Raw genomic sequence first — 27,036 nt, 5'->3', positions numbered from 1 at the left:
CATAAACCCAGCTTTAAATAAATTGTGATTTTAATTAATATCTTCAACACTATTTTAGCCAACTTGTGTAAAATACATAGAACCACTATTTCCAGATGTATTGGTATGTTCTCCTTCAACAAAAACTGAGAAATTCATGAACCAAATAAAAATCATAGGATTTTGTGCAGTTAGGACACTAAAGACAGAAACATTTTTTCTTACCTTGTTTGCCACCTCTTCAATCTTTTTTTTCCTTCACTTTTTCAGACTAGTTGTAGTAAATATTAAATTCTATCTTTTTAGACTGCTCACTGGAGATTAAGTAAATTCAGGAGTCGGCATGAAAACATTCTAAATGGTTTGAGTTCATTTAACATTTTGTCTAATAGTATTTTTGCTCATTTATCCTATCAATTAAGGGGTAATTTTAGATAAGTGAATATCATTAGAGAGAAATGTATTAAGTGTGGATGTTTAAGCACTTACATTGGCCAGAGCCAGAAAAATTTGATTAAATAATTTGGGCAGATATCCTCTGGATATAATTCTATGAGGAACAAAGGGGAAGAGCATCAGCTCTCTAGGTGACTGAATAGAATAGATAATCTGTAGTCAGACAAGCAAAGAGAAGCACTTATCAAAAATGGTGCTTTCTGTCTTCATTAGAAAAATTAAAGATGCTCTAAAGAAATCTATTAAGGGTAATGGTGTTTCTTAAAAGAACTGTGTGCTTCATGGCTTAGGTACTTGATTAAATGGCTAATTCACCTCTGCTTATTTAATTGATCTTGTTTTGTCCTCCTTCACCCTGCCCTTGAAGTATCCAGAAGTAAATGACATGTAACTACCAGCAACCTTTTTCTCCTTACTCATCAAGGAATGTCAAGCTGTGTCTACCGCTGTCATAGGTTCTCTCATTACCTAAAAATAAAACATATTCTAGGAATGACTGTATTTAGTGTGAGGACAAATCCAAGTTAACTGCCCTGTGGATGGGAATCACTTCTTAAAATGCAATTGGTTATCACAGAGGAAAGAAGGAAGGTCTTCATTCCATTCGCTTCCCCTCTTTTCAAATAAAAGGCCCATTTACTACTGTGGGCAGTAGTGACTTGCCTCTTAATTCACTTCCATGTCTCCCACAGAATCTGAAAGGGAAGTTTCATGTTAAGAGAATAGAGAGGGAGTGACTATGAGCAAGCATGGCAGCTCATTGGCAGTTCTGAAGGGATCTTAAAAATAAACCAGTATCTATTTCTCCCTTCATGAAATGTGATGAAGGCATAGTTTTCAAACACTCTTCTGTTGCCAAAAATATGCTTGATGTGATTTATATATGTAACATGGTCATTCATTCATTCTGGACATACCTGTTCAGCACCTACTATGCACCAGACACTCTTCTAGACATTAATGATACAATAATGAGCAAAAAAACAGTAATCCCTCCCCTAATGGAGTTTACATGCCAGTGAGGTAGACAGGTAATGAATAAGTTAAATAAGTACTATATATATCTAAATAATAAGATATCAGGAAGTCTTATCTAATGGAAAGATTTGATTAAATCATCCATATACCAAATCCACCCATACAGAATATATTATAATATATATTGGGTATATATTATGCATTAGATGGTATTAAAAAAAATGAAGTAGGGAAAATGACTGGTAGTGTCAGGACACAGCCATGATTCTGGATAGTGGCTGAGATAGTGTCATCTCAGTTAATAATTTGGAGCAAGTAAGGGAAAGTGACTTGTAGATATCTGGGAAAGAGCATCCAAGGCACAGCAAACAAAATGCAAGGGCTATGAAGCAAGAGCACACCTAGCATGTTTGAGGAGCAGCAAGGAGCTTGGTGTGGCAGGACTGGACTGAATGAAGGGGAAATGAGTAAGGGCTGAAGTTAGAGAGGTAGCCAGAGGTCAAATCATGCAGAGCTGTGTGTATACGAGGCATCTTTAAAAAAAACTGGGGAGGGGGCGTTGAACAAAGAAATAAAATCACCTGAAGTATCCTTTGTGCTGTACTGACTGCTGCATTGAGAATATATTAAAGATGGGGGTACAAGCATAGAGCTTAGTTAGGAGGCTCTTCCAGGGGAGTGGCACTGGGAAGGATTTAAATCCTAGAAATCTCATTGTACTGGATGAATAGTCCCCTAAAAATTTCTGCCTCCCCCTGGACTCTCAGAATGAGACTTTATTCAGAAATAGGGTCTTTGTAGATGTGATTAGTGAAGTTGAAATAAAGCCATAGTGGACTGAGGTGGATGTAAGACCAATGACTGTTACCTTTACGAGAAGGCAGAGACCATGTGGAGACAGACATACAGGGGGAGGCCATATGAAGATGGAGGCAGACAGAATGTTGCATCTATAAGCCGAGAGCACCAAGAGTTGCTGGCAATCACCAGAAGCTAGGAGGAGGCAAGGCCAGATTCTTCTTAGAGCCTTCGGAGAGCATGGCACGGCCAACACCTTGATTTCAGACTTCTGGCCTCCATAATCGTGAGAAAATAAATTTCTGTTGTTTTACACCACCCAAGTGGTGGTACATTGTTATGGCAGCTCTAGGAAATGAACTCATGAAGATGGAGCCAACAGAAATTGCTGACGATCAATGAGTATAATTAGAGAAAGAGAAATAAAAAATACACCAAAATTATAGTTTTATGCAACTGAAAGAATGAGGTTTAGAGCCAATATCTGGAGCTCAGTTTTGGACACATACCTAATCCAGCCATACAATATTTGAACTACTAAATCCTAATGAAGAATAAGTGCAAGGTAAAATATATGTTGCATGAGCCGCAGGTAAAAATAAAGGCCATGGGTTTAACAAAGAGCACACTTTAATAGGTTATTTTAATAGTTCTTTAAATAATTATTAAGAAATAACTTGAGTAAGAAGTTATACACTAAATTATTCTGCTTTTGTTTAGTATTTGAATCTGTTTCTCCCTCTCTACTGCCAACAGAAGCCATGTAGAGAATGGGACATATGGGATACTGGGTCTTAGTATTAAGCAAACCATCCATGGTGTTATGGTCTGACACAAGAATAATTTCATTTCCAAAACAGCATTATAAGTCATATCTTAATGTAACACTCGGATTTCCTTCCATTGATATACCTCAGGGGATACATGCAATAAAACCACCATGAAATATAAGCTTCTGGTTATAAACAATGGTGTATTTTATATTCCCCCTTGCCTTGAAATCTATCAAAAACAACAAAAAGAATGAAAAAATAGTTAAACTCCCATTTTTTTTTGAGGAAAAAAAAAAAAGATTGCAACACCAAGCCACAAACCAAAATGAACATTTGCCAAACAAAATAAAATTTGCACCAAAATTAGGAAGGAAGCTGAGTTGACACTTCCTCAGACTCCATGTATGGAGATTTTTCTAAAAGTAAATGTAACATACTGTCAAAATGGGAAAATTTATGACTCTGTTTTAGCAGAGACCTCAAACAAACAAGTCCCCCGATATTCCCAAAGTGAGGCGCCAGAAGACCAATACAGAATTTGCAAAGGATGTGGCTGAAAACTGAATTTGCTTCTGTTCACCCACACTCACCTCGGAGGAATACATGGGTTGAAATTAGAGTGAGAAGAAGAAGGCCTCTGGAAAAAGGTAGTGGACATCTGTGGCATTTTTCCCTCCAATCTTCACATTTACATTCTTACCCCCACTCTGCATGGTGGAAGAGGGGGCCTGCTTCTCTCATCTCATCAAGCAAAATGATGGCTACTTCAAGGTGACCATTGAGGCAACTATCCTTTCACCCCCAGGAGCTCATGGAGTACAACTGCTAAACTAGTCTGGTAAAGTTTAAAGGTGAGAGATTGTGCAGCAAGGATGGATGGTTGCCCTGGGATGGCTGAAGTTTGTCAAGGTGAAGAATGCATGAATTTGGAACAGATTATTTGTTTAAAAGAAATTTAAGACACCAGGCTTTTTTCTTAAAAGAGAGCTCAAGGAAAAATTATAAGAACCAAGGAAGGAATGATAAACAGAAGATAAAAAGTAAGCTGGCAGAACTTCTATTACTATAGAAGAGAAAAACAGAAACAGTTTTAGGTCTGAAAACCACATAAGAAACAACTAGTAGAATAAACATGGCTGAAAAAAGCCATATGGTTTGAGAACAAAAGAAAATCACAAAAATATAAATATTAAGAAAAGTTATTAGAAATAAGATTGCATATATTGAAGACAAAGGAATTCAAACATTGTCTAATTGATATCTCTAAAAAATAACAGAACAAATGATACATAAGTTCCATGTATTATTGCAAAATATTCTTAAAATAAAGTCTTGAACCTTTGAAAAGTTAATGGATTTCAAAGATAAAGAAGGGATCCCATAGGAATCCCTATGGAAAACTCAAATTATTAAAAATAATTTTAAAATTACATTGTTTTTTTATAGTTCTCTATTATATTTAATGCCAAAATATGAGTACAAAATTTTGTTACGAATTTTTGAAGTTAGTCCCAAGAATGTTATACCCAGCCAAATTGTACTTTGAGTCAAATATAAAAGTACGTACAGACATTCTCAAACATGAGAGAAAACATACATCATGAGCCTCACTTGAAAAAGATGCTTGACATTTATCTATTCAACCAAGAATAAATCAATACTAAAAAGAAAAAATCAGATATGAAGACCTATAGCAAAAGCCCTGGAAGTTAACATATAATTAATTTATTAAATTTTGTAGAACTGAGAGAGTTATAAGGAATGCAAGAATATATATGCATAAATCAGGAATTTGAAAGAAAGGTAGGTAGGATAAGTATAAGATGATTAATTTTCTCATATTTATAGTAGAAAGTCAATTGATAGGCCTAAACTTGAAACATATAACTAAAAATATATACTCTTTTCATGACTCTAATATCATATTGTTTTCATTATCTTTCTTTAAACTTGGAGAAATATTGTAGAAACTAATAGCTCTTATTGAAATATTTTTGTATGAAATATTTAGTATTATCTTATTTCAGAAAATAATGTTTAATAATCTTACCATCAGTGTAAATGTATAGAAAAATGGTACAGGTAATATTCACTCAATGTAGAGAGAGATTATTTCTGGGTAATTTGGATTAACTTTTAACTTTCTTCCTTTTATTTTTCTATATTGCTTGACTATTTATAATAAGCATGCATAATTTTTTGTAAAAACAATTAATTTATAAAATGTATAAATTTTACCCAAACATAAGGTAAAAGATGGGCCCATAATCTTTTATTCAAAACCTTTGGGACAAGCTGTGTTTCAAAATTAGAATTTTTCAAATTTTTAAAAAGTAATATGGTGCTTATGAAAGAGCTCTAAACCAAACATGTTAATATTAAAATGGAAAAAATATTAATATTCACACTAAGGGGGAAATTATTACTATAACTGTCCTTTTAAATGTGAGTTAGGTGTTATCAAATGATTTTTCTAAAAATTGACAAATTTATTTTCATTTTCAGAGTTCTTTCAATTATAGTTTTGTGGATAAGGAAATATGAACTATTATACTTAATTTGAATGTTCACTTAATGTATGCAACTTAATATTCTATAATCATCCTAATGTGTTTGTGTTTACAGTCTAAAGATTCTGCACAGTTCCTGCAATTCTTTATTGTCAACTTTTTTTTCAAGCTACACAGCAATCTTACACACCTTTCCTCACTCCCTCCTTCATTCCTCTCTTTCCTGGGTTTCATCAGCACAGGAAGGAATGATGGCGGAGTTGGAAAGATACTATATTGAGAATTAATAGATTTTAGTTTAGCTCTGCTACCTAATAACCATGTAACTTTGAACAAATCAATTTCTCAGTGTGACTCTGTTTCCACACACCATCAAACACTTCTAGCACATTCTAAATCTAGTTACAGTTGACCCTGCAACCACACAGGGCTTAGGGGCACTCGCCTGGTTTCAGGAATCCCAGCAGATACCAAAATCTGTGGTGCACAAGTCCCCTATATAAAATGGTGTAAATCAATACATACCATTGGCCTTGCACATCTGCTGACTCCCAATGCATATTAAAAGCAGTAAAAGTATTTATTGAAAAAAATCTGCGCATAAGTGGAGTTACACAGCTTAAGCCACTATTGTTCAAGGGTCAACTCTCTATGCATCCGTAGGTCAATTTGAATAGAAGAGAAGGGAGAGACTGTTAAAGAAGAACAGTGAGTGGACATAGAAGGTAGTGACCAGGCAGCAGGGCTCAGGAGCTAATAGTTTGCCTAGGAGCCTCTGATCCAGTTTAGTATTAACATACAGGTTTGTTAGCATCCTAATCAAAACACAGAATCTTTTCTTTGAAACTTAGCTGTCAGATCTTATTTTCTCAATCGCTTTAATATAAGGATATCCTAGACCACTTAACGATACACTCCATTTCTCCACATTAGAGAACTGGCCACAAGTGTCAAACTAAATCAGGATTTAACCTGATTTTTTATGAGGTTCAGTTGGATTCTAAAACAAATCTTCACATTTATAAATGTGCATATCACCTCATGAAGAAAAACACGTAAGATAGAAATCTTCAGTCTTCAATTTCTATGAATCATTCAAATCAGTTTAGAAATAATGAAAACATGATTCTCCCTGCTAAAATTTCTGTATAATAGGACAGTAAGCATATTCATCAGACTTCTGTTTGGGAAAAATAGCTTCATTCTGAACAGCTTTTGGCTATGAAAGCAATGAAGATGTGATAAAGATCTCTTAAAGTCATGAAAAACAATTGGATTGCTGAAGTTTCATCAGTAGAAGCTCTAGAGAGACGATATGGAGGAAATTTCCAACTTAACAAGATTTTAGCCTATTAATAAACGGCAACAGGAAGTTGGGCACTTTGGTTGTTTGCTGACTGACATGGAAAAACCTTTAAAACCACATGTCCCTTTGGCAGTTACTTTTTACCAAGAGAATTTTTGTCATGGATATTCAGGAAGACTATCCAACAACTGGGACTGCCTAAGTAAGGATGCAGGATTCAATGTGGCACCATAGTCTCAGGTAACAAAGGAAAATGAAATAGAAAAAAGCCACTGGCTTGTTCATACACACACACAGACACAGAGAGATTGCATTTTCCTTTTTGAACAAATGAGATTCATCTTTCTTATAAACATGAGGTCACATCAGCACTTCTTTCAGCCTTCAGAGTAGTTATCTACATGTCAGCAACAAGAAACCTGTCTTTTACTTAACTACTTGAAAAATTAGCTTCTTTTTTTGTAAAATTAGGTTGTTGTCTCTGAATGCATTTCAGGAATCTTGTGCTGTTTAGATGAGAGTCTTGATGGGAGTGCTTTTTACCTTAAAACCTTATATCAGCATTCCCAAAGTTTCTCTTGGGTGATAAGCCCCTAAAAAGGTTAATAGATATTTTGCAAAAACAAAATAAATAAATTTCTAGCTCAAATTAAGTCGGGAATATTTTAGGTTAAGCTAAGTGTCTCTACTACAGAACCTCCCAGAGCTGTAGATCCATAACATGCAGTAAGAATTTCCATGGGAGATTTATACCATGCAGTGCTGCCCAACCTACCTCACTCTGGAATTATGGTTCAATAATCATCTTAAGGGATATTTTCCAGGACACACTAAACCTTAAAATGCCAGTCATGTTACAGTGGATGTAAATAAACTGAGCAGCTTAGGACAACCCTTAATAGAATTAACCAGAGGCATAATGACAGTCTTGTTTCTGCTCAAAAAGGTATCTATTTTCACTTTGAAAACTTAATCATACAAATATTTTTCATTCTGGAAAAGAGGTAAACACCCTCATGATTTCATCACAGCTTAGACAGGACATAAAGAGGGCAGAAGACTAATGATACAGAGTTGGAGAGCAGGGCTGTGACATTCCTTGGCTGACTGATAAGGGACTAGTGACTAGCACTTGTAGAGCATGTTATAATATTGGGGGGAAATTCTTGTTCAAAAATGACATTGAAAAAGTTTTTATGTAGCATCAGCCTTGAAAAAATTGCAGTACATTAACCAAAGATTAACAGAACATAGTTGACTCAAGAAGAGAAATCCAAACCAGAGAAGAGAAACATCAGTAAAATATACCTGGATTCTAACTTGTTGTAACAAAAATTGAAAATTAGTATCAGAACACTGTTATATTCTGTTTCATCATATAAATTATTTAAATTAATTACATGCTATAATACATTAAACATAAACTTAATAGGGTAAATTTTCTTTTTAATAATTATCTCTTACATTGATTTCATAAAGCTCCAATTCCTTCAGATGTTTTTGTAGATAAATATCTGAAAAGGATATTATAGATTACCCAGGTATTATAGATTCTAGGTGGGATACAATTCTACCTTGGTGGACACTCACTACAAATGGTATTACTATTAGATATTCCATGTTTATGGATAAGGTTCAATATTGCCAAGATGTCAGTTATGCCCAACTCGACTTATAAGTGTTTATTTGTGCAAGTCCAAGGGCAAGTCCAGGTTTATTAGCCTGTAAACATGGAAAAGCATTCACAGACCAATTAATTACTAAAGATTATTTTAGCATAATAAGTACTCCCAGAATAACATTTGATTCAGAAATGTTGGTATTTCTAATTCCAAATATCATTATTACAGAGTGTTCTAGACATAATGTATGTATTTAATGTAGAAAAAAATAATAACAACTATCAGTATTGAGCAACTATAATGTGTCCAAGTGATAGCATCAACATCTGAATCCGAATCAATAAACCCCAATATTTCCCCACTCATCACACTGATTCAGGGGGTACTATTTAAAAAAAAAAAACACTAACAAATTATTATAGTAATATTACAGGATACATAATTAAGATACAAATGTAATTTTTTATAGACCAGCAATGAATACTGGAATTTGAAATAAAACACAATACCATTTATACTAACACCAAAAAATTGAAATACTTGGGTATAAATCTAAAAAATAAGTACTAGATCTAGATAGAAAAACTATAATACTCTGATGAATAAAATCAGAGCAGAACTATATAAATAGATTTTCCATGTTTATGGATAAGAAAGCTCAATATTGCCAAGACATCAGTTCTTCCCAATTTGACCTGTAGAGTAAATGCAATCTCAATCAAAATCCCAGCAAGTTATTTTAGATATGGACAAATTAACTCAAACATTTATATGAAAAGGTAAAAGATTCAGAGTAGACAACACAACATTGAAGGAGAAGAATAAAGTTGGAAGACTGACATCAAAGCTACAATTATATTGGCAAAATATAGACAAATGGATCAGTGGAATAGAAGAAAGAGCCCACAAATAGACCCACAGAAATACAGTCAATTTATTGTTGACAAAAGAGAAAAAGCAATACAGTGAAGCAAAGACAGGCTTTTCAACAAATATGCTGTAATAACTGGATGTCCACATACAAAAAAAAAAAAGTATTCAAGATATAGTCCCTTCACAAAAACTAACTTAAAATGGATCACAAACCTAAATTTATATATATAAAACCCTAATATGCAAATAGACTGAATGGCAGAACAACCAAACAACTGGTCTCTATGACGTGCACCGACCACCGGGGGTGTGTACGGACATGGTAGGTGTTGGCAACAGGCAGCAGAGCGCGAAACATGGCAAGCATCAGCTGCAGTGGCATGGTGGAGTAGGTGAGCAGGGGTGCCAGACCAAGGCGGGACACTGGTCTCTGTCATCGGGGCGAGCCTCTGGTGGTTACTGAAAATTCTTTGCTCCTGTACACCATGGTCCTGCCGAGCTCTCACACCTGCCACTGGTGCCAGCCCCGCTCGCATCCGCTGATGGCGCCTGGCACTGTCCCCGATTGCTAGGTGCTCTCAGCATGTACGAGTGGCAGCTGCGAGCCCCAATTGCCCTTCAGGGCTTCTCCACCTCCTCCTGCTCCTGAGGGGCAATCGGGGCTGACAGCTGCCTCTCGCACCCGCTGTCAGCGAAGGCCTCACTCATGCCCGCTGCCAGTGCCAGCTCTGCTTACACCTGCAGCCAGCACCAGAGCCACCGCTCGCACCTGATGACTGGCGCTGGCCCCAATTGCTCCACATCGTCAGCAGGTGCAAGCGAGGCCGGCGCCATTAGTGCTTGGGAGTGGTGGCAGGAGTGGGGCTCCAGGCAGACAGGGGACTGAGGGCCATGGTGGGAGGGGTCAGGCAGGGGCATGGAGGATGGGCCAAGACCCACCCCTGTGCCCACTGCAGCCTTGGGGCCCACAGATCCTTTTAAGGTGCACAAATTTGTGAACTGGGCCTCTAGTATAAAATACAAAACTCCTAAAAGTTAACATAGGAGAAGACTTATATATTCTTGGGTATGGTGATGACTTTTTAGATACACATGATCCATGCAAAAATTAATGGATAAACTAGATGTCAGTAAAATTAAATGTTTTTATTTCATAGTTTTCTTTTGTATTGAATTTATCGAGGTGACAGTGGTTAACAAAATTATACAGATTTCAGTTACACAATTCTACAACACATCATTTGTATACTATTTAGTGTGTTTACCATTCCAACTTCTGCTCTGTGAAAGACAATATCAAGTGAATAAAGAGACAAGGAACAGCCTGGAAGAAATATTTGCAAAAAAATTTTCTGACAAAGGACTTTTATCCAAAACATGCACAGAACTCTTAAAATTCAATAATAAGCAAACAAAATCCCCATTACAAAATGGACCAAATACCTTAATAAACACCTAACCAAGAAAAGATATACAGATGGCAAATAAGCATATGAAAAGATGCTCCACATCAAAAGGTATCAGAGAAATGCAAATTAAAACAAGAATGTAATACTAGTATACACCTCCTAGAATGCTCAAAATCCAGAACACTGACGACACCAAATGGTGATGAGGATGTAGAGCAATACGAACTGTCTTTCCCTACTGATCAAAAAGCAAAATGGCACAGCCACTATGGAAGAGTCTTGTTACAAAACTAAACATACTTTTACTATACAATCTAGCAATCACATTCTTTGTTATTTACCCAACGGAGTTAAAAATTATGTTCACACAAAAACCTATACACAGTTTTATTCATAATTGCCAAGACTTGGAATTAACCAAGATGTCCTTCAGTAGATAGCTAAACTTTAATACATTCAGACATGGAATATTATTCAGTGCTAAAAGCAAATGAGCAATCAAGTCATGAAAAGACATGGAGGAGCCTTAAATGTATATTATTAATTGAAAAAAGCTAATCTGAAAGTACTATATATTGTGATTCCAACTATGTAACATTCTGGAAAAGGCAAAACTCTGGAGACAGTAAACAGATCAGAGGTTGCCAGGACTGGGGAGTTAAGTTATGGGGAGGATGAATAGGCAGAGCACAGAGGATTTTTAGGGCAGTGAAGATACCCTGCATGATACTATAATGACTGATATGTCAGTACATTTGTCCAAACCCATAGAATGTACACCACCAAATGTGAACCCTAAGGTAAAGTATGGAGCTTGGGGGATTATGAAGTGTCATAAGGTTCATCATTGGTAACAAACATGATCTCTCTATTGGAGGATGTTGATAATGGGGAGGCTTTGCATTCATGGGGGCAGAAGGTATATGGGTATCCTCTGTACCTTCCTCTCAATTTTGCTGTGAATTTAGAACATCTCTAAAAATAATAAAGTCTTAAAAATAAAAGAAGTTGCAGGGAAATGAAAATATTTTAGTCCAAATGTTTGAAAGTGGCTTGAAAAATATCTTACACTTTCTTTGAAATTATCTTATCATTGTTAGAAAACAATCCTGATCTGGATCATATTATAATGCTAATCCCAAACAGTAATTCCTATTTGCTTAAAAATTCTAATGGGAGGTGGGAAAGCATCAACTGTTAAATATTTGTTTATCTTTGTGTTTGTAAGAAAAGTGAATTGGCTTTTATCCAATTTATTTGAAGAAGCTACCTAATGGGTAATATTATTGAAACAGTTACTATAGCTGTATAAATAACTACAACAAAACTTAGCCTATAACAATCCTGATATTCATTTTGTTTAAGAAGCTAGAGCCTAGCCAGAGCTCAATGAAGATAGTGCATTTCTACCCAACTTGGGGGAGGGCGAGGACAGCTCAATGGCTGATGAAATCAGCTAAAGACTAGTCTACTCATATGTCAGGTAATTGATGCTGGCTCTTGGCTGGGGCCTCTCTTCCTCTATATGCAGTCCTCTTCATGTAGTCTCTCCACATGGGCTACTTTGGGCTTCCTCACAGCAAAGTGACTGTGGTATTGAGCAAAGCAAAAGCTGTATTGCTATTATGATCTATACTTGCAAGCCAAATAGCATCACTTTTGCAATATTGTTTTATTGATCAGAACAGTCACAAGGCTCCACCCAAATTCAAAGAAGGGAGATACAGTTGCCCAATATACTTAAATCTTTGGAAAATACAATCTGCTACAACTATACTAAAAGCCAAATCTACTCTTAAGATTTGTTATTTATCTTTCTGGAGAACTAAAACAAATGCCATGATAAATAACAAAAGATAGAGCTGAAATTCATCGTCTGATAGGGCACAACACTTGCTATTGAGACCATCATATTTCAAACATTAGTTATTTAGAAGCAGATAAGTAACTTATTAGTTAAAAATTCTAATTTGAAATAGTATAAAAAAACAGTTGCCTTAAGTAAGTAAAGGCAGAAGTTTTTTGAACTCAAATTAGCTCATTAGTATAAGTTCATAAAGCAAATCAGTATAACTTTCCTAAATCTTGGTTTTTACACTTTATGAGTTTTCAGTGCAAGGCAATAGTCTAACATTTACTGTCAACTCTTTAACAAGGAAAATGAAATAAGTTAGTTTATGCTTAAAACACAATTTTTTTTTAATTCTCTGATGCCAAAATAAGCTATTCTAACATTTTAAAAGAGGAGAAATAGAATGAACACACTACTAATGAATTTAGCATAGTGGGGGATGATTTAGAATGGAATGAAAAAGATAACAGAGAAACTGTAATGCTCCAACATATTCCTCTCTTCTGTATTCATATCAGTATGCTACTTATGCAAGCTATTACTTTAAGTCATTATATATATGATATTTATATAATTATATATAATACATATTTATATGTAAAATGTGCACTTTTTCATCTTGCTTTCACACTACATCTGTATTACTCCTGGCTTCTTACCCACTGTGCTGTGGATATTTCATGCATGCTATAAAAATTTAATGACAATGAAATGAGGTAATTATTTTCTACATTATTTACTATATGGCATATTTGAATAGTTAGTTGGTCTGAAGGACTATTTTTGGACAGAGCAAAAAGTTCTATTTATGGAGTTTTTGCTCCTCTCACAACTGCAAGAGAATGACAAGTGGGCGATGCTTGAGGAGGGGAAAGAGTTCTCACTTTGTTTTATTGTTCACAGATTACTTCAAATTGTTCTCATAGGCATCTGCCTCAATTAACATCCAATCTATTACTCAGCCTACTTTTGTTCTCAAGGATGTACATCTTTATAGCATAATTGGGATTTTTTTCCTTCCATAAACAAAACATCTTGCTAAATTACCTTTCACAAAAGCCACTTTTAGACAGATTGATCTATATATATAAAAGAGTAATATGCAAATCGACCAAACAGTGGAACAACCAGAATGACTGTTCAACAAATAGCTATGAGGCGCACTGACCACCTCTTAGTCCCTACCCCCAGCTGGCAGGCTCTGATTTCCCTATGGTGAATGGGGAACTGGGAATGGGGCCAGTTGCCAGCAGCTAGGGAAGATGGCCCTGATCACAGGCGAGGCCTAGGGACCATACCCATGCACAGATTTCGTGCGCCAGACCTCTAGGTTTAAGATTAAAAACCAGAAAGACATGATGCTGAATCTTCTGAGAAGGGAAAAAGTACATCATACCCTGAATGTGCACCACAGAATACCCAAAGGCTAATGAAGGGACTCAAGCTTCCAAGCCATGTGAACTGGGTTTAACACACCTCAGGACCTGAGCAATATTAATAAGCCACTTACTATCTCTGAAAATCGTTCTGCTTACATAAAAAATAAAATTAATATGCCCTGTCTTGTAAGACTGTCCCAGGGATTAAGTGGAATAATGTGCAAAATGCCTGGTACTGAGTAAACAATCAATAATTTTATTTTATCATTGCTCCCCAACTCAGTTGTTATATTTTTTCTGTTTTTGATTTTTGTAACTATTTCTGTTTTGTTTTTAGTGAGATAAATAAAGATTTTGAAAATACACATGTGGCCCGGGCCCCAGGCCTCGGTGATGGCCACCAGGACAGCAGGGTGAGAGCCTGAGGCCTGAGCATTCTGCAGCCCCATTCCTAGGCCTTTGGGGGCCTTGAATGCCCCGGCGCCCAATTTTTTTCCACACTTCCATTCCCCTCCCCCAAAACTCCTGCAACAAAGAAAAGTAGTGGGAGAAGGATCAGCAATGCCAGGTCCCCAGCCCCTCCTGACCAAGGAAGACCGAATACAGTTATGGCCACCCAGGTACTGGGGCAGTCTTCTGAAGGGGGAGGGCTATGCAATGGCAGTGGCAACATGGCATGGCCTTGCCTAACGATATGTATGACTTGCATGACCTCTCCAAAGCTGAATTGTCCGCTCCTCAGCTCGTCATGTTGGCAAATGTGGCCTTGCCTGGGGAAGTAAATGGCAGCTGCTGTGATTACCTAGTTGGTGAAGAAGGCAAATGGCAGAATCGATGCCTGTTGGGGATAGTGATGGAGAAGGACTTGAAGAGTCTCCTGAAATAGAAGGCGAACCCAGTGGACTGGAAAACATGGAACTGGAAAGTTTGGAACTCAGTGTTGCAGAACCACAGCCTGTGTTTGAGGTATCAGCTGCCCCAGAAATTTACAGCGCAAATAAAGAGCTTCCTCCTAAAACACCTAGACCTTGAAGACCAAACCCTTTCGTTGTAAGCCATGCCAATATGAAGCAGAATCTGAAGAACAGTTTGTGCATCACATCAGAGTTCATAGTGCCAAGAAGATTTTTGTGGAAGAAAGTGCAGAGAAGCAAGCAAAGGCCAGGAATCTGGCTCTTCCACTGCTGAAGTGGGAGATTTCTCCAAAGGCCCCATTTGCTGTGACGGCTGTGGCTGTTGTGGCTGCAATACCAATTGACACGGTCACTACACTGCTCACTTGAAACACCACACCAGAGCTGGTGAAAATGAGCGAGTCTACAAGTGCATCATTTGCACGTACACCACAGTAGCGAATATCACTGGAGAAAACACTTAAGAAACCATTTTCCACGGAAAGTATACACATATGGAAAATGCCACTAATTTTCAGACAGAAAAAAAACACATTATGCTCAGCATGTTCAAACTTACACAGTAGATAGAGCGCCCATATAAATGTGAACTTTGCCCTTACTCAAGTTCTCAGAATACTCATCTAACTAGACCTATGCATACTCATTCAGTGGGGTATGAATACCATCTGGAAATATTTACTAGAGCATCATCTAGATGAGTGAGAAGGCATGTAAATGTGATCAGTGCAGTTATGTGGCCTCCAATCAACATGAGGTAACTTGCCATGCAGGACAGGTTCACAAGGGGCCTAAATCTTGTAACTGCCCACACTGTGACTATAAAACAGCAGAGAGAAGCAACTTCACAAAACATGTGGAGCTACATGTTAATCCACAGCAATTCAATTGTCCTGTATGCAGTTATGCAGCTTCCAAGAAGTGTAATCTGCAGTATCATTTCAAATCTAACCATCCCTCTTGTCCTAATAAAAGAATAAATGTCTCAAAAGTGAAACTAAAGAAAACCAAAAAGTGAGAGGCTGACTTGCCTGTTAATTATTATTGGTATTATTATACCAATGAAAAAACAGAAACAGAGCAGACAAAAATAAAGGGGGATGTAGCTGAAAAGAAGAATGAGAAGTCTGTAAAAGTGGAGAAAAAAAAGAATGCTTCAAAAGAGAAGAAGCCTTGTAGGAATGCTTTAATCCAGGTGACTACCAGAACTCGGAAATCAGCAATGGAAACTAGAGAGATGGATGTGCATTCAGGAACCAGTTCAGAAACACACACACAACAACAAACAACAACAACAACAACAACAAACACAACAAAACAAAAACAAAAACAAAACAAAACTGTAAAACCAAGAAAGGCAAAAAGAAGGTGGAAGCTGAAGCCCATTCCTTGCAAGATCCTGTTAATGATGAGGAACTTGTGACAAAAAAAGAAAAAGAAGACAGAAAGCAAACCCCAAAATAGTCGGGAAGTACCAACGTCTGAAAACAAAGTTGAGGAGAATAAAAAGCAAAATACTGTGTGTGGGGGAAAAAGTACAAAGAAGAAAACTGAAGAATAAATCACAGAAAAAGCAGCAAGCCTGCTCAGAAGGAGCCTGGTCAGAGGGGGCCTGCTCAGACAGAGCCGCTGCCACCCATGGGGCCTCCTCAGAGATAAGAGGAGACATTTAAACTAAAGAAAAATTCCCCAAGCAATGGACATTGTTTCAGGTATTTATTCCTGAGTTTTGATCACTATTTCTTATTTGTGTCTGTTAATCATCATAAAAACAATGATTTTGGTGTTTCTTTTTATTTTTTATTTTGGTGCTTTAATGGCTTAAGATATTGCACATTATGGGTGTTGTTTTTTTTTTAACCTATGCAGTTAAAATTTTCTTCCTAGAAATAACATTTGTGTTGAACGGTAAGACTATATATATATATATATATATATATATATATATATATCCATGTTTATTTTGTCCTCTTTGGAGGGATGCTTTTAGTCTTATTTGCAAAAGGGCAGTTTTTCTTTTGCTGCAGTTGCCTTTTTTGCAGAATATTAGTGTGTGCAAGTTTGTGAGCAAATGAAACATACAGGTTCAAGTCATTGATTTTGATTTTCACATCTTATATCTATGCCAGATCTGTAGTTCATATAAGTTATTTATTTAAATGGATGTATACATTCACAGCTCTCAGCTTGAACTTTGTAATAAACAAATCACTAGACTAAAAAATAAAATAGAAAATATACATGTACACACACACACACACACACACACACACAGACCTTTATCTTTTTAAAGGGAACTTTCCTGACTTCTGGTCAAGATGGTAGAATAGTAAACACTGTACTCACCTCCTCCCATGACCACATCAAAATTAGAGCTACAGAAAAACCATCACTCAGAACCACCTGAAGTCTAGCAGAACAGAAGCCTTCTAGCTGAGAATATACAAAAGAAGCCAGGTCAAGATTGGTAGGAGGGGCAGAGACGCAGAACAGCCTTGTCTCACTTCCAAGTGGGAAAAACAAAAATCAAGAGGGATATCTGGGCTGCCGAGGTTCCCCTTGTGGAGCAAAGGGTCTCAGCCCCACACGGGCTCCTCAGCTCAGAACTTCAGGGCCAAGAGAAGTCCTAATAACTTCTGATTGTGAAAACCAGAGGGGGTTGTGGCTGAGGGTATTCTGTTTCTGTGAGAAGGAGGGCTGCAGGAATCCCAGACCTTCCTCTTAAAGGGCCCACACACAGGCTCACTTGTTCTGAGCTCCAGTGCTAGGTAGAAGCTTGAAAAGCATCAGAGGCTGAATTGCCTGGCTTTGAAGTAAGGGCTGGAGGGGCAACTTTCTCCCAGACAGAAATACTGGCAGAAGTCATTGTAGTTTTGTTGAGCCCTTCCTGCTCCCAGCTGGAAGGCACAAGATAGCATTAAATCTTTGTCAACCTGGCTAACACCATTTGCTGGTGATTCCCTAAAACCTGGTCACACCCTGCTTGTGGGCTCACCCAAGCCACTTCCAGTAGCTTCTCCATACAAACATCCTGTCTTAGCATGTGTAGGGATTTTTCCAAAATCTCTCAAAGGTTCACAAATCCCAACAAGAAACATCCAGGCTCAGCATGCCCAGTACCTCTTTCTAAGCAGCCCCCGTCTGGCACAAGTGGTGGACAGCCACAGCACAGCTCAGCCTCTCACAGGCACCTCCAAGCCCAGCACAAGCTATGGTAATCATATGCAGATCACTTTGTACCTCATACTAAGTGGCACAAACAGGGGTTGACCTTGACCTGCACCAGAGCCCCTCCCAAGATCCCAGAACCAAGACACCAGAGGCCCAACTTCAGACCACAATAGGGCACCACTCAACCACTTCCACTAATGACACACCCAAACGGCAGACTCAGCAGGCACCAGAGCTTCGACAAAGTGAATCCTACACTATAAGGTTAGCCCTCGCATAACAGCTCCTCCGTTATAGTATAGCCAGTCCTCAAAGTCTAAGGATCAGTCCCTACCATTGATGTACCAACAGCAATCAAGGCTCAACTATGACAGGAAAGCACATACAACCCATACAAAGGACATTGCTGGTGAACCCAGCTCAGGTGACCAGAGAGACTGCTCTATTTGGCCTCATAGGACACCCACTACATAAAGCCAATCTACCAAGACCAATAGATGTAGCAGCTCTACCCAATACCTAGAAACAAACACAGGAAGCTAACCAAAAGGAAGAGACAAAGATACATGTTCCAAATGAAGGAACAGAACAAAACTAGAAAAGGAACTAAAAATGGAGACAAGCAATCTACTAGATGCAGAGTTCAAAGCATTGGTTATAAGGATGCTCAATTAACTTAGGAGAATAATAGATTATCGCAGTGAGAACTTCAACAAACAGATAAGAAACATAAAAATTAAGATGAAAAACATGAAAGAAGCAGTCAGAAACGAAAAACATATTGATTGAAATGAAGAATGCATTAGAGGTAATCAACAGCAGGTTAGATTAAGCAGAGGATCGAATCAGCAATTTCGAAGATGAGATAGTAGAAAAAAAGAATCTAAAAAAAATGAGGATTCTTTAAGGGGCCTTTGGAACAACACCAAGCATACCAACATTAGCATCATAGGAGTACCAGAAGGAGAAGAGAGAGAGAAAGGAATTAAAAATATATTTGAAGAACTAATGACAGAAAAGCTACTCTATGGTGGCAAAGAAACAGACATACAAGTCCAGGAGTAGAGAGTCTCAAACAAGATGAACCCAAAGACACATCATAGCTAAAATGCTGAAAGACAAAATGAAAATTTTAAAAGCAACAAGAGAAAAGCAGTTAGTTACCTACAAAGGAGCTCCCATAAGATTGTCAGATGATTTCTCAGCAGAATCTTTGCAGGCCAGGAGGGATTGGCAAGAAATATTAAAAGTGATAAAAAGCAAGGACCTACAACCAAAGTTACTCAGCCCAGAAAAGCTATTATTTAGAATTGCAGGATGGATAAAGAACTTCCCAGAAAAGATAAAGCTAAAGGAGTTAATCACCACCAAACCAATATTGCATGAGATGTTAAAGGGACATGCAACAACACGGATGGATCTAGAGGGCATTGTGCTGAGTGAAGTAAGTCAAAAGAGAAGGACAAATAATATATGGTTTCACTTATATGTGGAATCTAAAAAAAGCAAAATAAACAAACACAAAAACTCAGAGATACAGAAAACATTTTTATGGTTGCCAAATGAAGGGTGGTTGGGGTGATGGGTGAAAAAGGGAAAGGAATTAAGATGTTCAAATTGTCAGTTATAAAAAAAGTCCTGGGGAAGTAAGGTACAACATAGGGAATATAGTCAATCTATAATAATAAAAATGTAATAAGCTAATTAGACCAGACAACCTTCCAGAAAAAGCCAGGGCTGTGAGGGAAGCCCAGGTCCCAGGTGTCTGCTGGTAGCCAGAGGGAAGCCAGTGCCAGCAGCCTGGGGAAGGAAGGCCTACTCTTGCACGAATTTTGTGCATCATGCCTCTAGTAATATTATAATAACTATGCATGATGTCATATTGGCACTAGACTTCCTGGAATTATCACTTCATAAGTTATATAAATGTCTAATCATTATGTTGTACACCTGAAACTAATACAATGTTATATATTAACTCTAAAAAATAAAGTTATTTTATGTTATTTATTTTTGTTTGTTTTAAATTTTTTTCTTTATTGATTAAGGTATAACATATGTGTCCTTATCCCCCATTGCCCCCTGACCCCCCCCCCCACTCATGCCCTCACCCTCCTAATGCCTGTGTCCATTGGTTATGCTTATATGCATGCATACAAGTCCTTTAGTTGATTTCTCCCCCTTCCCCCCAATCCTCCCCTGCCTTCCCTCTGAGGTTTGACAGTCTGATTGATGCTGATCTGTCTCTGGATCTGTTTTTGTTCATCAGTTTATGTTGTTCACTATATTCCACAAATGAGTGAGATCATGTGATATTTATCTTTCTCTTACTGACTTATTTCGCTTAGCATAATGCTCTCCAGGTCCATCCATGCTGTTGCAAATGGTAGGGATTCCTTCCTTTTTATGGCAGCATAGTATTCCATTATGTAGATGTACCACAGTTTTCTAATCCACTCATCTGCTGGTGGGCACTTATGCTTTTTCCAAATCTTAGCTATTGTAAATTGTGCTGCTATGAACATAGGGGTGCATGTATGCTTTCTGATTGATGTTTCTAGTTTCTTGGGATATATTCCTAGAAGTGGGATCACTGGGTCAAATGGGAGTTCCATTTTTAGTTTTTTGAGGAAACTCCATACTGTTTTCCACAGTGGCTGCACCAGTCTGCATTCCCACCAGCAGTGCACGAGGGTCCCTTTTTCTCTGCATCCTCACCAGCACTTGTCATTTGTTGATTTGTTGATAATAACTATTCTGATAGGTGTGAGATGGTAACTCATTGTCATTTTGATTTGCATCTCTCAGATGATTAGTGACTTTGAGGGTGTTTCATATGTCTCTTGGCATTCTGTATGTCCTCTTTGGAAAAGTATCTATTTAAGTCCGTTGCCCAATGATTGATTGGAATGTTTATCTTCCTTTTGTTAAACTGTATACATTCCCTGTAAATTTTGGAGATTAAACCCTTATCGCCCTAGCTGGTTTGGCTCAGTAGATAGAGCGTTGGCCTGCAGACTCAAGGGTTCCGGATTCAATTCCGGCCAAGGGCATGTACCTTGGTTGCGGGCACACACCCAGTAAGGAGTGTGCAGGAGGCAGCTGATTGATGTTTCTCTCTCATCGATGTTTCTAACTCTCTATCCCTCTCCCTTCCTCTCTGTGAAAAATCAATAAAATATATATTTTAAAAAACCCTTATCAGTGATAACATTGGTAAATATGTTCTCACATGCATTGGGCTTTCTTGTTGTTCGACTGTGCAGAAGCTTTTTATTTTGATGTAGTCCCATTTTGTTTATTTTCTCTTTAGTTTCCATTGCCCTAGGAGCTGAATCAGTGAAGATAATTGCTTTGACATATGTCTGTTATTTTGCTGCCTGTGGATTCCTCTAAGATTTTTTATGGTTTCCCTTCTTACATTTAAGTCCTTTATCCATTTTGAGTTTAATCTTGTGTATGGTGTAAGTTGGTGGTTTAGTTTCATTTTATTTTTTTTTGCATGTACCTGTCCAATTTTCCCAACACCATTTATTGAAGAGACTATCTTGTCTCCATTGTATGCTCTTGCCTCCTTTGTCAAATATTAATTGAGCATAGTGGTTTGGGTCGATTTCTAGGTTCTCTATTCTATTCCATTGGTCTATATTTCTGTTCTTGTGCCAGTACCAGGCAGTTTTGAGAACATTGACTTTGTAATACAGCTTGATATTTGGTATTGAGATCCCTTCTACTTTGTTCTTCTTTCTCAGAATCGCTGTGGCTATTTGGGGTCTTTTTTTTTTTTAATTCCATATGATTTTTGGAGAGTTCATTCTAGGTTTGTGAAATATACTGTTGATATTTTAATGGGGAGTGCATTGAATCTATAGAATGTTTTGGGTAGTATGGACATTTTAATGATGTTTATTCTACCAATCCATGAAGACAGTATGTTCTTCTATCTGTTTATTTCTTCCTCTATCCCTTTTATCAGTGTCCTGTGTTTTTCTGAGTACAGATCTTTTACCTCCTTAGCTAAGTTTATTCGTAGGTATCTTAATTTTTTTTGTTGCAATGGTAAATGTGATTTATTTTTTAATCTCTCTTTCTTTAAGCTCACTATTGGTGTATAAAAATGCCATAGGTTTCTGGATGTTAATTTTGTATCCTATTACATTGCTGAATTCATTTATTAAGTTAAAAATTTATTAAAAAACAAAAACAAAAAGAACTTTTACCTTACTTTCTTCCCTCCCTCCTTCATTCCTTTCTTTGTTTTTTTCTGCAGATATCTCAGTATGTTGTACATGCCAGGGATCTGTACCAGACACCAGTTACCCAGAGGAAAGCAAAGGGTGCCTGCCTTGATGATGCTTTGTCATCTATCATGAGGAAAGAGCATTTGAATAAATAAATAAGAAGAAAGTACAATAGTTACAGATGAGAAACAATGGAAATTTAAAGTCTAGAAAGGACCATAGACAGGATGGTCAAGGAAGGCCTTTATGATGAGGTGATAGACAGGTAATGAAAGAACGGTATACTGAGTAATTGTCATTTCCCACATTGCACACAGGTGCATGCACACAAACACCCTCTCAATCATTCTTTGACTTTCTGAACTTTTCTGGTTGCCAGGAATGCTGGGTCACTGAGAATTGCATGACTTTTGCTCCCTGTCCTCAGGCTTCTTGTGGAGTTCTGCCAATGTAAGACAGTGGCTTAGATTGAGGGGCAGAAGAATACAGATGTCAAGATTTTCCTTACCCTCTCTCCGTGATCCAGTGTCACATCTGTGGCAGTAGCTGCATCCCTCACAACTACAACTCCCATCAGAAAACTCCTTCCTCATAGGGCTAGCTTACCTTAGGCTCAGATAATCCCACTGCCACCCCTTGCTCCTTCAGCTCTTGGTGTATAATGGTTTCTTGGTGTTGCTAGTCTCTGGGTGCCTCACCTCTAAAGTTTCTTCATGTGTACTATTCAGTGCGAATTATGTTTCTAGCCTGGAACCTGACTTTTACAGAAGGAGCTGGCTATGTGAAATGCTTGGAAGGAGCAGTGCAGAGAGAGAAACAGCACCTGCGAAGGTTCTAATGTGGTAAAGAGCCTGGCGCGTTGGAAATAGGAGGGCTGTGTGGTTGCCATCCTGTGAGTGAGGGGGAAGTGGAGTGAGTGACACTGGACATGTGATAGAGGCCAGACCATAATGGCCTTGAGGCCATCTAAGAAGTCAGAGTTTAATTTATGAGTGAACTTACCAATTCTCACACTTAAAAATAAGACAAGTTACATGCTAATTCAAAGTGTTCTCTCTTTAACCAACAGGACCAGGAATGGATTAGGAACTTCTGACTCTCAAGAGAAAAATGAGCTTTATTTTTATTTTCTTTTTAATGTTGTTTTGTTGTCATTGATGTTATTCTTTTCAGGAAAGGCCTAGCTCAGAATGCATACCTAGAAAGAAATGTGATTTGGACTATAAAAATATACCTCAGTGTCTTGAAATCCTCAGTTTTATTTCTACCATATAGTCCTTTACAACAGTAAAGGATTATTATTGTCATTCTCTGATAAGGTTAAAGTACATATTTTTATCAATGGATTAGATGCATTTATCCCGTTATTGCTAGGCACAGTCAATTTATTTCAAACCTACTCTAGTTAAAACACTGAACCTGTTTATCCTTCTGCTCCCCTGCTTGACATAGAAGCATTATCTAAACTAAAGCAGCATGAGCCCGAGAGAGGAGGGAAGCCCTGCGGTGGTTTGTGTTGTCATTTTTTCCACTCACTTCCAAGAGATCTTTGCATCATCGTCTTAAAGAAACAGTGAACGAAAACTCTCCCTGAACCTGCTGAAGGGCTGTGACAATGCTCTTCATCACTGCACATTTAACTTTGGTTACAAGCACAATGTGCCCCTTTGCCATATTCCTCACTGACCTCTTCTTGACTTTCCTCTCCCTTGTAACAGTTTGAGTCACTCCTGGAGGGTAATGGTCCTTAGATTTACCTGGGATCCCTTCTTACTTTAATGCTCCCATCTGATCTATCACTACCCCCTTTGTATGTTATCATCTTGGTCTATCTACTGCATTCTTTTCCTCACTTCACAAGCCCCAAATCTTGCTATACTCAAGCCAAAAAATTGATTTTCTTTTTTATCATAAGATACAAACTTTTTCTTTCTGGCTTTTAAGACCTTTGTCTACTTCCATATTTTCTTTGCATGAGACCAAGATTCTTGGGTCATCCTTTACTTATCCTTTTCTCTCTCATTCACCCATTCTACCAGTAATAACCTGTAGATTATTCAACAGGTTATTTTGAATAATGTATGTACGGAATACATTTCAAAATATGTACGGAACCCAACCAACTTCTTATCACTTGCACAACTACTGCTTGGTCCCAGCCACCACTATCACCTCTTTGTTGGATTAGAGTTTTTAAATGTCACCCCTGCTTATATACTGGCAGTTCATTCTCTGCACTGTTAAAACCTAAGCCAGGCAAATGTCGTTATTTGCTCGAATTCCTGCAAGTTCTCCCTATTTCATTCAGATTAAAGGTCAATGTCTTTAGAATGAGCTGCAGGGTTTTACGTGACCTGCAACCCCACTTTCTCATCCCTAACATCATCTCTTACTATTATTTCCCTCATCCCACCCTACACATAGGTCTTTTTTGACACCTTAGGCACACTTCTGACTTTGCACTGGTTGTTCTCTCTGCCTAGAATATATTTCTTCTGGATATCACACAAATAACCCCTTTACGTTAAAATCCAAGTTCAAATGTCACCATTTTGATGAATTCTACTAGGACACCTTGCATCAGTCAGTATATGCCATAATACACCATGATAATAAACTGCCCTCAAAGTTCAGTGCCTTAACACAACACAAATTTACTTCTAGCTCATGCCATATGTCTATGCATGTGCAGAGGGCAGTTCTTGATCTTATAGTCACTTAGACCCAGGCTAATGGCAGTTACATTTGAACACATCCTTGCACCATCACCACATAGAGGAAAGATGAGCTTCCTGGTCTTACATAGGTAATTAAATGCCATTACCCAGAAGAAACATATATTACTTACACTTACAAGTTGTTAAAGAAAGTCACATGATCATGCTTAACTTCAGTAGATCAAGGAAAAACAATCCTACCATGTGTCTGAAAGGAGAATCAGAATATATGGAAACAACCTGTGCTTTTTATCAATTGCCACAAAAAGCTGCATGATAAGCTATTGAGATATCCTTATGGCATGCAACATTAGTGTTTACTGCTTATGCTTCTGGGGTCATTGGTTACCGTTAGATGGTCCTGCTGCTCTTGGCTGTGCCTGCTCAACTACATGAGGGGAGAAGTTCAGCTTGCATTGATTGGATGATCTAGTCTGGTCTCAGGAGGGATATCTGCTCCATGTGTCTCTAATCCCCCAGCAGGCCAGATTATGCATGTTCTTATGGTGATGGCAAGTGGCAGAGGGAGAGCAAGCAGAAACATACAAGGACTTAGGCTTAAAGCCAGGCTTAGTAAACTGAAGCTTTCTATTTCTTGAGCCACCAACTCTGGAAAAACACTGTCAAGTTTTATGATAGTTACCTTGAGATTTATAACTCTGAATTATTCCATGCTCTTTCTATATATTTGAGTCTAAATATTGAAAGGAACAAACAGTATTTATAATATTATGATAATACCAATTATTTCCATTAAGTTGCATTTGGCTGCAAATAACAGAATATCTACCTAAAATTTTTTTAAACAGTGAAGGGTTTATTGCCCCCTAATAAGTAGACTATGTTAGTCAATTTTGAATTTAAAGAATTTTTAGGCTTTGGGTATAATTTTCTGTAATTTTTGTGGCTTTCCCCTCAAAGTTACAATATAACTACAGGACTTCCAGGTATTATATCCTTACAAAACAACATAAAATAAAAAAGGAGCCAGTCATTGCCAATGTTCCTTTTAAACAGTATATAAATTTTTTGCTAGAAACACCCCTAAGAAGATTCATCTCGCATTTCATTAGTCAGGATTAGGATTGCATAATTTTGTGACATATGCCAATGCATAAACTAATTACTTGGAAAAAATAAAGTTCTCCTGGTTGCCTGAAATTTATTACTATTCCTCTCCTGAATTGGGGTGAAGCCCAAATATGTATATTAATACCTGAACATAACATGGATACTATTGGAAGAAATAAGAAAAGGAACACTTGTTAAGGAGACAGAAAACACTGTTTATCTTTGTTACCTAACAGCCATACAAAAACTTTGCTCTAAACAGGACTTTGAAACATGCCTAATCCTACATGGAACATACTTAGACACTCTCAAAGGAGAAACCCAAAGTCTCATCAGTTGCTATATTAAGCTCTAAGTTTAGTATCTTTGGAGTTGTGCAGTAATTGCTAACATATCTAAATTAGAGGCCAACACCCCTTCTTGCAGTCTGGGAGCCCTTGGGAATGACCAACTGATGGCTTAGCGCTGCTGCAGAGGCGGGAGATGCTCCTGCCACCACTGCTGCAATCACCAGTTGTGAGCCCAGCTTCTGGCTGAGTGGCGTTCCCCCTATGGGAGTGCAAGCACTACCAGGCGGCAGCCCCTGCTTTGAGCATCTACTCCTCATGGTCAGTGCATATCAAAGCAACCAGTCGTTCAGATGTTCAGTCAATTTGCATATTAGCCATTTATTATATAGAACTAGAGGCCCTGTGCACAAAAAATTGTGCACTCGGGAGGGTCACTCAGCCGGGCCTGTGCCCTCTCAAAGTCTGGGACCCCATGGGGGATGTCCACCTGCTAGCTTAGGCCCACTCCCCGGAGGATTGGGCCTAAGCAGGCAGTCAGACATCACTCTGACAGCCTGAGAGCCCTCGGGAGATGTCCACTTGCCAGTGGGGAGCAGGCCTAGCTGCAGACGGAAATATTTAGTGCTGCTGAGGAGGCAGGAGCATCTCCCACCACCAATGCTGTATTGGCAGCCATCAGCCTGGCTTGTGGCTGAGA

This window comes from Myotis nattereri, assembly GCF_964212035.1.
Source record: "Myotis nattereri genome assembly, chromosome: 2".
Taxonomy (NCBI): domain Eukaryota; kingdom Metazoa; phylum Chordata; class Mammalia; order Chiroptera; family Vespertilionidae; genus Myotis; species Myotis nattereri.
Note: the sequence above shows the minus strand (reverse complement) of the source record.